Raw genomic sequence first — 12,410 nt, 5'->3', positions numbered from 1 at the left:
CCAGAGGCTTATTCTCACCCTTTCTGGCTCATGGACCCCAACAGGCTGGCCTTCTTCCACCAAGATTGGGAAATGTTGTCTAAAAGCTGAGTACATAGAGGGGCGCCTGGGTGGTGCAGTCGGTTGAGCATCCGACTCTTCGTTTCAGCTCAGGTCACGATCTCAGGGTTGTGAGATTGAAGCCCCACGTCAGGCTCTGCACTTAGCATGGAGTCTGCTTGAGATTCTCTCCCTCTGCCCCTCCCCCCACTTGCATGCTCACATGCTCACTCTCTCTCTCAAATAAATACATCTTAAAAAAAAAAACTGAGCACATAGAAAGCAGAAGCTACAACTGATTTTTCTGGCTCAAAGCAGTGACAAAGAAGCTTCTGGACTTCTCTTGCAATAGCACAGTAGAATGGTTTCTTCATTTGGTAGCTTTCTTTATACCTAGCACCTGTATCCTGCACAGCCTCGGTTTTCAGGACAAAGCCCTGGGTGATGGGTAACCAGATAACCAAATCATTTCCTATGCAGATTAGAAATTTATTTTATTTATATTCACACAACTTTCCCTGGATAAAATGAGGTGCCTGAGGGAAAAAAAATGGGAGGCTATTTTAATGAAAACCTTCCCTGGTAAAATATTCATTTTCCTTCCACATTTAATTCCTGTAGAGGATTTCAGGGCAGGTGTGAAGAGCCAGGTGTTACTAAGGAGCAGTTGTCCCCAGTGGCTGTGAAGACCTACCTGCTGGGGCCGCCTTCCCTGTTTTCTTAGCAGATTCCATTATCCTGTATACGTGTGTAGTTCGTACATCTCAGATTTGGACTTGGCTGGTGGATGTCTGAATGTATTCACCTCCTGCCAAAAGAAAGAAGCTTATAAATAGTGCTTTGTATTCTGAGCTTTACAGTACACTGAGTAAACACAAGATATACATTGTGATGGGGGGTGGGGAGGGAAGAGCCACCCACATCCTTATTTTTTGAGTGGGTGTAACTAATGACTAGTTCCTGGATGTGTAACTAGGATGTAGGTCATGGTTCCACTGTCGTCTCTGGCAGGGCTACAGCGAACACTGTCTCCCTATAGGTCACTGTGTTATCTTACAGGTACAAGTGTCTAGAGTTCTACCCTGAGAATTTTTCTACAGAGATTTTTTTTTTTTTATAAGCCTCTGGGTTTGGGAGTAAGGAGCTCATTTCAGTGAATACCTGAGGCTTCCTTAATATATTAACCATACTAATAGTTAATCATCACACACATGTAGTGCGTCAGGCACTGTGGTAGGAATGTTTTGTGGAGGAATGCCTTCCTTCTTGAGAGACGGGGTGCTGCCCAATTCATGAATCATTTAATAAAGCCAGTTAGATCTTCAAAAAGGTATTTCGTGGATTCTTCCAACTCAGTTAATGAGGTGCTATCATTCACCCCATTTTATGGAAACCAGGGCCACAGTTCCTTGGTCCTGGGGTCCACAGCCCACCATTGTGAGCCTGGGTCAGGCTCTTGACCACCACGCTGTGTTGTCCCGAGGCAGTGAGCAACCGGAGCGGCTGGGCAGAGCCTAGGGCTGCTCCTGAGACATTGGGTATCGGAAGAGGGAAGGGCAGACATTTCTTAATAGAGGTGTATCAATGTGGGCAGCTCCCGCATTTTAAATGCAGTCAGTTTAGATGGATGATGGGGAAATTAATTGCAGCAGATTTTCAAGAAGAAATGGACTGTTGAGGAAGGAGAGAGACTTCCATCACCATTTCAAGGAGGGACAGTGATACTCAGTCCGTATAAGGTGGCTGACCTACATCCTGCAAAGTCTTCCACAGTGATGATGGATTTGTCAGGGGTTCTTAGGAGCAGTTTTACCCAGAATAGCTGTTTCAGTAAGTTTGGGGCTGTTACCTCCTTGCCCTGCCTTTATTGAAGACAAATGTAGACAGGGCCGCTGTCCTCCTATATGGAAGCCCTACTTCTTCCCTTGCTTCCTTCACCTCTGGACTTGGGAGAGGGAAGGACAGCAAAAGTTATGATAGTTTCCCTTCCCTTCCTCTTATGAATGCCATGTCACAGTGCAATGTTGGGGAGAAGAGACCTTGAGAAATTCCCAGGAAGGACCCCTTGTAAAAGGCAAGAGGTCTGGTTTAAATCCTGCAGGAGTCGTTTGCATCTTTCTCAGGGCACGTTTTCCATTTTGCTTCGTATTGATCTTATCTCCGTCTTTTCATTCAGCAAAGGTACCTGCAAAACCCAAACACGGTTTCCGCTTTTATCACAGTTATTAAAAGAAACTGTATACAAAAATAATTGCGTGGAATGTTAAATGACAGCTGTCCCAAGGGTTCTGTGGGAGAGGTATGTGTTCGAGGGGACTTGGCCCAGTCAAGGAAATCAGGGTGGCTTTCCTCAGGAAGTGCTGCTGAGCTGCAACCTGAAGGATGAGTCGGGGTTAAAGGGGCAGGAGATGGCATTACAGAGGTGACGGATGTGTGAAGTCCCCGCAGTGGAAGGGACCCTGGTATGAGTGATGGACCGCCGAAGGCCCCTGTGGCTGGGAATGGACAGTAAGGAGTATGAGACAGAGTCTTTTCCTAAGAGTCACAAGGCTTTCTAAGCATGGGTTTGAAGTGATCCAATTGTCAAGGTATCACTTTGGTTGCAGGGAAGAGGATGGATGAAAGGACCATAGGGGTCCAAAAGGAGATGTGGTTAGACCAGTTTGAAGTTTTTGTAGTCATTTAGGAAAAAATGATGATCACCTGACCAGAGAGGTGAAGGTGGGGAGAACTGGGTGAATGTTTAGTGAAATAGAGGTGATAGGACTAGATATAGTGATGGGTTGGAAGTCTAGGGTGAGAAAAAAGGAGGCATCAGAAACTACTCCTTGGTTTCTAGCTTTCATGGTTGGGTGATGGTGGTGCCATTCCATAGACCTTGCAATGTCTCCCCAAGTAGACTCTACACTGTTTGATAGCAGGATCTTTTTCTTTTTCTTTTTCTTTTTTTTTAAGATTTTATTTATTTATTTGACAGAGAGAGAGACAGCGAGAGAGGGAACACAAGCAGGGGGAGTGGGAGAGGGAGAAGCTGGCTTCCCGCCGAGCAGGGAGCCCGATGCGGGGCTGGATCCCAGGACCCTGAGATCATGACCTGAGCCGAAGGCAGACGCTTAACGACTAAGCAGGATCTTTTTCTAATTTAATTTTGAATCTTCACAGTGTTACCTCTATAGTACATACTCAGTTAGCTTCTGTTTACTGTATTATGTGAGTAGGAGAGATTTCTTTAGAACCATGGCATGTGTGCATTAGGAGAAGCTACAGTTCGTGAACCAATTAGTATGGTTGGGGCAAGAGAAAAGTTCCATAGCTGGAGTAGAACTCCAGAGGCATTTAGCCATGTGGAGATATGCCTTCAATTTTCAAGAACACCAGCCTTCTGGGGGGTGGCTGTGAGGGTGATACTTAATAACTTTGTGAAATGCATAGGGTTTTTACATAATTTGAAGGATTCTGTCAACGTGTTTCCTTTCCCCTTGTATTCCTCCCCACCACTAGTGGGTGCTGTTGCGTAGAGTGCGCTGGCCACTGTGATGACTGGTGACTCTTGGTAGATGGGGTCTCTTTGGGTGGCTGCTCTTGCACAGGTAAATGGCTGTGTTTCTGTTTTCACCCAAACCGTCCCTAAAATGGTGAGTCGATGGGTGGGTTTTGGTTGGTGTGACTCTGTTGACTGGTCCGCAGACTGAGGGAGGGATGAGTGAGGGATAGATGTAGTTTCTTTTTTGTTGAGATTGTTTTAGATTTCAGGTTCTAGGATGCTCAAAGCAAGCCACAGCCCCAGGATGGAGAGAGTGCTGTGGACACATGATTTCTTAATCTCCATCCTCAGTGTACGTATGGGTAAGGTGATGGTTCTCACCACCAACCTTCTTGAACGCTTGAGAGAGGAAATTCTGGAGCAGTGGTTGTCCTTGGGAGCAATGCTCCCGCAGTGCTTTCTCCACACAGAATAGAATGCTTCCACTATGTTGGTGATGTTGTTCAAAGTGATTTGCCAGCAGGTCTATTTTCCTCTTATGTGTCTCTGTTGTCTTATAGGTTTTATATTTCAAGCCTCTTTATGTTTCTTATCTTTGTCATTTCTCTGTCACGCCAGACATTCTGGAACACTAGTTTCTTTCTTTCTGTCTTTACCACTGTATTTATTCTATATTTTCTACTCTCCACTTTCTCGTGGATTTCAGTGATACCATCATCCTTCTCACCCTTTATTTGGAAGCAGGACATATCTTAGGCTCTTTTTTAGGGTCCAAGAATAATCTGGCGGTATTTCTACTCTACTGTGTTGACCTGTTGTCCTACATGTGCTACTGATAAACATGTTACTCTCTTAAAATAACTAGGGAAGATGGGAAATAATGGCACATGCCAAATTGTTTTTGTTTGTCCTGTGCATTAGGACATACAAAACTAAGCAAAAAATTGGAAGATCCATATAGGCGTCTTTCAAAAATATTTTGTACCACGTAGCCATTTTTATTTTATAAGCTGATATTTGCATGAAAATTGTTTACTTTTGTACTCAAATGACTGAAGCACTACATTGTCTTCCGTTTTTATTTTCTTTGATTCTAAAGCTTTTATCTTCTGGTTGAAATGGAATTCTCTTTCTAGAGAGGATCCATTCTGTGTATATTATAAAATTCATTGAGCTTTTTTAAATCAGGAAAAGGCCTCAGATATCCAATTAACCCATTGTCTTCTCTTCCACACTCTCATCTCTCTGTGTACTCCATTTTACAGACAAGGAAACGGAGGCTGTACATCCTACCGTGAATCGATAGGAAACCCAGGATTCTTTTTTTGTTATTTTTTAAAATTCAATTTAACAGATAGCGTAGTATTAGTTTCAGAGGTAGAATTTTGTGATTCATCAGTTGCATGTAACACCCAGTGCTTATTCCATCACGTGCCCTCCTTAATGCCATTACCCAGTTACCCCATCCCCCCACCCTCTCCCCTCCGGCAAGCTTCAGTTTGTTTCTTACAATTAAGAGTGTCTTATGGTTTGCCTTCCTCTGTTTTTATCTTATTTTATTTCTCTTTCCCTTCTTCTTTTTTTTTTTAATAAATCAAGCTTTTTTATTTTTTTATTTTTTTTAAAGATTTTATTTATTTATTTGACAGAGAGAAACACACCGAGAGAGGGAACACAAGCAGGGGGAGTGGGAGAGGGAGAAGCAGGCCTCCTGCTGAGCAGGGAGCCCGATGCGGGGCTCGATCCCAGGACCCTGGGATCATGACCTGAGCTGAAGGCAGACGCTTAACAACTGAGCCACCCAGGTGCCCCGTCTCTTTCCCTTCTTCTATGTCCATCTCTTTTGTTTCATAAATTCCACCTATGAGTGAAATCATATATTTGTCTTTCTCTGATTGACTTATTTCACTTAGCATAATGCCCTCTAGTTCCATCTACATCGTTGCAAATGGTAAGACAGCAATTTTTTACTGGCTGAGTAATATTCCATTGTGTATATATACCTCATCTCCTTTATCCATTCATCTGTCAATGGACATCTGGGCTCTTTCCATAGTTTGGCTATTGTGGACATTGCTGGTATAAACATTGGGATGCCTGTGCCCCTTCGAATCACTATATTTGTCCCTAGTAATGCAGTTGCTTCTTGAGGAACCTCCATATTGTTTTCCAGAGTGGCTGAACCAGTTTGTGTTCCCACCAACAGTGTAAGAGGAGGAAACCCAGGACTCTTAATTCCAGTCTTTGGATTCCTCAGCTCATTGTGATTCTCTATAACTTTAAAATATTTCTATGATTCTTCATTTTTAAATCTAACTTTCAGTTTAAGGTCATCGTTTCTTAGAAGTTGTTTCCTTGTGGTAACTAAAACTTTAGTTGGTTCAGTACAAGGGGAAAATCAAGCAGTGATTTTTGTCTTGTTCTGAAATTAATATAAAAATTTATTGCTCTATAAATAATATTTACTGAATTTGGCAATATTATTTGTGCATATGAAAAAGTAATTTTGAAGTGTACCAATATTTTATGTCTGGTTCAGCCAAATTTCCACTTGCATTTGTGTTGAAACATACTGTACTTTCTCAGTCATCTTGGTCTTTATAAGGGGTGAATTTTTGGATTCGTGATTTTTTTTATTGAGTTTGTGTAGGAAATCAGGATATGTCTAATTATCATACAGGGTAGGGTGTCAGGAAATTCTCATAATACATTTAAGTCCACCTTAATTAAAAATAAAGAACAAGTTTTATAGCAACAGGATTTTGTTCTTTCTTTTGAAGAGGTGATGGGAGTCCATGAATCAGATGAATGAGACAAGCTATAGCCATGTCGGAAAGCATGGGGGATTATTGCTTTAAAGGCCCAGGAGGAGCTGATAAACACCCAACAGCTCTGTCAGTCTTTATTGTGCCCTGGTGTTTAGGTGGATGTTGAAGCTCTCTCTAACCGGTGGTCTATGATCTTGCTATTTCCCTTTAAAAGCTGTCTATTTAAAATCAGTTCTCCTGCTCCCTGCCCAACTCAGCGAACATTTTTTTCTCCTGTGCTGCCCTCAGAGCTGCCCCTCAGGATGAAGAGTGTCTTGTCTCCAAGGTCTTAGGGTCACGATTAATTGGCAGATATTGGCCTCAAAAAGGGCAAAAGATGAGTTCTTAGCAACCACAGGGCTATGATAAGAGTAAGGATGCTGAGAGGGGTGTTGGGAAGAGGTGGCCAGGCTCTCCTAGTGAGTTGATAAGCACCTTGGCTTCCTTTGCCCAATCAGCAGCCCCATGTCCTCCCTTTTCCCCTTCCTATGGGGCAGGATGCTGTCCTGGGTGCTGTGGTCAGACAGGCACAGAAGACTAGACTTTGGGGACTGGGGCTTGTTGATCTTTGCTTCTCGGTGGCCTATCCCTCTTTCCCAGCTTTGTCTCCCCATTGTCATTTTTCACTGTTCTGAAGGACATGGAGCACCCTGATAGCATCATTCATCTTCACTCTTTTGGCCTTAAAATGCCCTTCTCTTCCTTGTCTATTTTGCATTTTTGCCATCATTCTTCAGACCCAGTCAAAGGTTACCACCTCTTTGAAGTCTTCCGTGACCATTGAACTTGCACCCTGAGCCAGAAATGATCTGTGCTACTCCTGTGCCATATGTAACTTACACTCAGGTATGATTATTTGCTTGCATGAGGAATAGGACCATGACTTCCACATTTTGTATTTTCATTGCCTGGTATATGATAGGTGCCCAGAAGGGGATGGATGGATGGATGGATGGATGGATGGATGGATGGATAGATGGATGGATGGAGCACATTCAAAGAGAACTTCTGAGAAGTGGGGTGAGAGAGAGAGACAGACAGAGGGAGGGAGAAGGGAGGGAAGGAAGAAGGGAGGGAACACATTTTTATCTGAGTGGGGTGAGAGAGAGAGACAGACAGAGGGAGGGAGAAGGGAGGGAAGGAAGAAGGGAGGGAACACGTTTTTATCTGAGATGCATGGGAAGGGCTTTAGGTGTGGACAAGAGAGTTATTTCTGCTACATGCTTACTGAAATGGTGTCTAGTAGGGGATGAAGTGTGAGCTATTGCGAATGAGCTATGCCATTTTTATCAGAGTAGAAACCAAGTAATTGGCAAGAGATAACATCATAGTCATTTGGCTTTCCTTCTTAAAAGCTCTGGGATCTTTCCTGAAGGATCTAGTTTCTTATGTGTAAAATGGGTTGATAACATGAGGATCAACAGAAACCTTCAAAGTACTCAACGCCCTACTTTATATATAGTGAAGGCTCAGTAGGGTACATGGTGGCTACTGCTGTTAGTATTGGCCTCTGGTGTGTGATGGAATCAAGAGGTGCCTGTTAGAAATGTTGAGGCAGCTTTCTCCTCCCTGAAATGAAACCTTTTATATTCATAGGTAAACACAAATGGGTGTCCAGGTGTTAGAATTCATTGGAAGTGGGATTACGCATTCTCCTTCCTCTTTCTTATTATTTCGTCCTTCTTTTTAGAAAGGAAAGCATTTCCCTATTTCTTAGGGAAAGTTTTATTCCTGCCAGCATTTGGTTCTAAAAGAAGTTTTTCTTTTTTTTTTTTTAAAGATTTTATTTATTTATTTCACAGAGAGATAGAGAACACAAGCAGGCAGAGAAGCAGGCAGAGGGAGAGGGAGAAGCAGGCTCCCCGCAGAGCAGGGAGCCCGATGCGGGACTCGATCCCAGGACCCTGGGATCATGACCTGAGCCGAAGGCAGCCGCTTAACCGACTGAGCCACCCAGGCACCCTAAACGAAGTTTTTCATGTGAGGCATTACATGGGGATCTTTCTGGTGGTTTAGAAGAATATATGTATTTATCTCTATATATTTATTTGTGGTGTTATTCCGTTCCTTTCGGCAGTCCGAGAGAGCAGGTAGCATGCATTGCTGTTTCTATTTTCACATGGAAGCAAGTCCGGTTGGTCTGGGACAGCTTGATTTTAGCTTATGAATGCCGTTGTTTGTATGTGTGCATTTCTGTGCCCACAGTTGGAGAGCCCTTTAGAAATCAGTAATAGGACTTCCTAACAATATTTATTATTTGCATACAAAATCATTCATACCTTCATTTCCTGCTCTGTGGATTACCGCTTTTCCTACCTGGTCCTTCAGTGCTGGATTTAGCAATTTTTGTAGCTGTTGTTTTTGTTTCTGTTTTGTTATTCTCAGAGACTGCTGTAGTTGTCAGTGATGATGACCATGTGTGGGTGCCTCTGAACCCCTTCTCAGAGTGTTCTATAGCCTGTCTGCTGATGTTTGGGTATATGGCCACTTTTATTTGTTGCCTGAACATAGGTCAGCCTGCCGTAGTATATTTCTGAGCAAACAAGAAAATGGATTTGAAAGAGCTGTGGATACAAATCAGGTGGTATGGATCCACTAGCCCTTCTCTCTAATTCCAAAATCCAGAAGGCTCTGAAAGCTCTCATAACCCATTTGGTGGCGAGACATGACTTGAACGAATGAGCCTATGTATTCATTTATCTCCTTTAGCATGGTTATTTGTAAGTTCCCCTGCGGAAGTATTACTGTGTTTGCGTACGGAGTGCTGACCTACACTCCACTGGGAGGAGAAGGTACATTTTACCTTTCTAAAATGTCAAAAAATTTGAATTCCAAAACACATCTGGCCTTAGGGCATTTGGATAAGAGATGTGGACCTGTAGGGTTTTTATTAGGGCCTCTAAGCCTTTTTTTCAGTTGACAGCCTTCCCTTGAGATTCTCTCCTTGGCACCACTTTTTGTGATATGCAAATGAGGATCTCCTTTGCTGTCACTGAAGGAATATTTACTGAGCTGCTGTAGGTTGGGTTTTGTACAAGGTATGGGGGAGGAGAAAACATTGTCATCCCCCCCACCCCTTCTTGCCCTGGACAAGGTCAGAACCTCATGATAATGTGGGAAGTACTATAATAGCAGTCTGTGGAGTCCTGGGAGTGGTAAGATAATCATATCCAGGAACTTCACCAAAATTGCAAAGGCAAAGAAGTGTGGAAGAGAATGTGATCAGACAGCCATTGTATGCTTGTTGTGGTCTTTGAGAGGTAAAACCAGAGATGGGGTTGCACAGGGAGCCAGTTTTTGAAAAGCCTTATCTACCAAGCCAAACAGTTGAGAATCTATCCTTTGGCAAAAAGGCGTCTTTAAACCAGGAAATGAATGATCAGGTTTGCATTTTCGAAAGAGCCCTCTGCCTTCATCTTAAGGGACCTCAAAAAGAAATCCCTGCAATATTTTGGGCAATAGGACATTTTACTAGTACCCCTAATAATGCTTTACTTTGTATCATGCTTTAAGATTTGCAGAAGATTTTCTCCTACCTTAATTTATTTTGCAGTAGCCCTGAGGGATGGGTAGGTAATAACTAAGGAAACAGAATCAGAGAACTGACTCGTTCAAGGTCATATCTAGCAACTAGCAGCACTAGCTCTCCTAATTCTACATCCATTGCCGGTTGGACGTGATATTAAAACATTTGAGTATATTGCTCAGTTACAAGCATACCTAAAGATAATCTGCTACCTGCGTATCTCTTATGTTTGTACTCACTAGACTATTAGCTCCTTGAGGACTTGCAGTATTAAATTCGATGTGCCTTTCGTACAAAGATAGGCTCACAGTAGGCTCACCCCCAAGAATTCACTAGACTTTCTCCTCCAGAGCCAGAACAGACCTAGGAAGAAGGAACATTTACAGAGGGACTCTCCTTTTCCTTACTGCATGTCTCATCATGTGTACTGAGGCAGTTTGTGGTTTTAAGACACTGTTCTAGGTACTGTGGGGAATACAGAATATAAAAACAATTACACTTAAACTTGGTCATCAATTCAGCCTATTCAGTCTTATCTAGATCCACACGCCGCATTCCTTGGCTTTTGCAATAATTGTTTTGAATTGTTTTTTTTCTTTAATTTTTTTAATGAATGTTGGATGTTCAAATCAAAAGGCTTCTTGCACAGACTGATTAAAACTCTTAGGCTTACACATTTGCTTTGCAATAGTGTATGCAGTAATTAGATATAACATGGCACCTTTCCAACTGGGTATTTTTTGAAACAAAGAAACAAAATCATTAAATGGACATATTTCATTACAAGGAATGAAAGTTTTAGCTTGACTAGGTGCCCAGTAATATCCCTTCACAAGTGAAAATTGTCTTGTGAATTATACTTAAAATTTATAGTCAACCATAAGTTTCTGTGCCAATCCTACTGAATTAGCGGTGAAATTAATGATGTAATCTTTTTTTTACACGCCTGGTGTGTATTGCTGTTTATGCTAGCAGTATTTCCCAGGCGATCTAGGAGCAAGAGAAAAGTTCTAAATTATCCTCAGTCTTAGAATCCACGTCAGTTTAAAAGCGTGTATTGAGTTGACTCAGTTCTGATTTTCCTTTGCCAACTTTGTATCAGAAAATCTTTTGGGGCTCCAGAAGAAACTCGAGAGATCATTCAGACCTAGAGACTCGACTGGGGGTGGGGGAAAGAGGAAACTGCTCGCCATAGGTTCAAGTCCATTCCAAGCAAGTCTCAGAGCCTCTGGTTCCTTATCTGAAAAGTGAGGCTTATGATAACATTTTTCAAAGATTCTAAGACGTACATTTTGTTTATTTTACATTTTAATATATCTGAAAACGATATGTTTCACTGTGCATAGGTTTTGGTTTAATTTGTTGTGTTTTTCTAATATAGTGGTGCATAAAATAATGTTTCGTCTTACAATCAGTGATTATTTAGATTGATGAAATATGGAAATACGCTTTATCAACTTCCTGGGTTGTTGTTAAGAATCAAATCTGATAATACGTTTGCTAGAACATTACAGCTGTGCTAACAAACAAGCAAGAAAAAGCACCCTTGGACAATCCTTGACAATCTTTCTCCCTTTGGTATGAAACTATATTTCTAAAGGGTCTTTAAATTGGGAAGAGGTGGAAAATGGAAATTGCAAATTTAGATGAATTAAGATATCAAATGCCTTTCTTGAATATTTGAAGTAACAAAAGAATTTCAGTGGAGTCTTATATTTGACTTCCTGATTGTTTTTTCTTTTAACAATACCTCAGTCACATTGGTCTTGTCTCCCCTTACCAGCCCACCCCCCGCCCCCTGCAATAAGAACTCCACTTTTGGGTGGAGGAGGGGTGCAGGGTCAGAAGATCATTAATTTCATTTTGGACAAATTGAATTGGAGATGAGTTTGAGCCATCCAAGTGAAGATGGTGAGTAGGCAGTTGAATTTATGAGTCAGAGATGAAAATGTGGCATTTTTGGTATAGAGATGGTAAATGAAGGCTCAATCTTGGATGAGATCACCTAGGAAACAAATGGAGAAAGGAGGATTGGAACTGGAGGTTGACAAGCCACCTTCAGCCAGCAAACCTGCTTTATTTGGCCTGTGTAGTGTTTTTAAAATATTTGAACAAGTTGCTGCCGCATGTTTATGCTTTTTTGGCTGCCTAGAATATATTTTTCTCTTTTGATGGCAGCACCCTAATTTCCCTTTAAGAAATTTCATATCCTCCAATCTCAGACCTTGTGCTCTAGATCAAGTTCTACCACTGACTCCCAAACCAAGTGTGTGACCCAGGGTTGGCCAATCCCTCCTGGAGTAGCCAGGCCCCATGGTTGATCCAAGAATGGCCTTGTCATCCAAGTTGGCCCAATCAGAGGGAACTTTGAGACTGTGGGGGAGCTCCAGGAAGAGAATTGTTCTTCCTTTCAGCTTAAACCTGGCAGGATGTGGTCCGGAGGTCTGGAGGTCTAACAGCTGCTGTGCTACCATCAGGTAGAGCTGGTCTGAGAACAGGGACAACAAAGAAGTGAAATTGATGAGATTTAAAGATGGGGAATTTTCCTGTAGAA

At 42.2% G+C, this 12,410-nt stretch overlaps 1 protein-coding gene across 4 annotated transcripts in view; it reads left to right on the top strand.

Moving 5' to 3' along the window:
- STXBP6 (syntaxin binding protein 6) overlaps window positions 1-12,410 on the top strand; it is a 247,041-nt gene that overhangs the window by 12,709 nt on the left and 221,922 nt on the right. The window contains exon 1 of one of the 4 annotated variants that reach the window (XM_078053519.1): window positions 8,292-8,310. The exons of the other annotated variants lie outside the window; for them this stretch is intronic. The gene's annotated coding sequence lies outside the window, so the exon portion shown is untranslated. Of the gene's footprint in view, window positions 1-8,291; window positions 8,311-12,410 lie in introns of those variants that run through there. 4 annotated transcript variants of the gene reach the window in all.

The sequence above is a fragment of the Halichoerus grypus genome, chromosome 8, assembly GCF_964656455.1.
Source record: "Halichoerus grypus chromosome 8, mHalGry1.hap1.1, whole genome shotgun sequence".
Taxonomy (NCBI): Eukaryota; Metazoa; Chordata; class Mammalia; order Carnivora; family Phocidae; genus Halichoerus; species Halichoerus grypus.
Note: the sequence above shows the minus strand (reverse complement) of the source record. Positions and strands in the feature narration are given on the sequence as shown.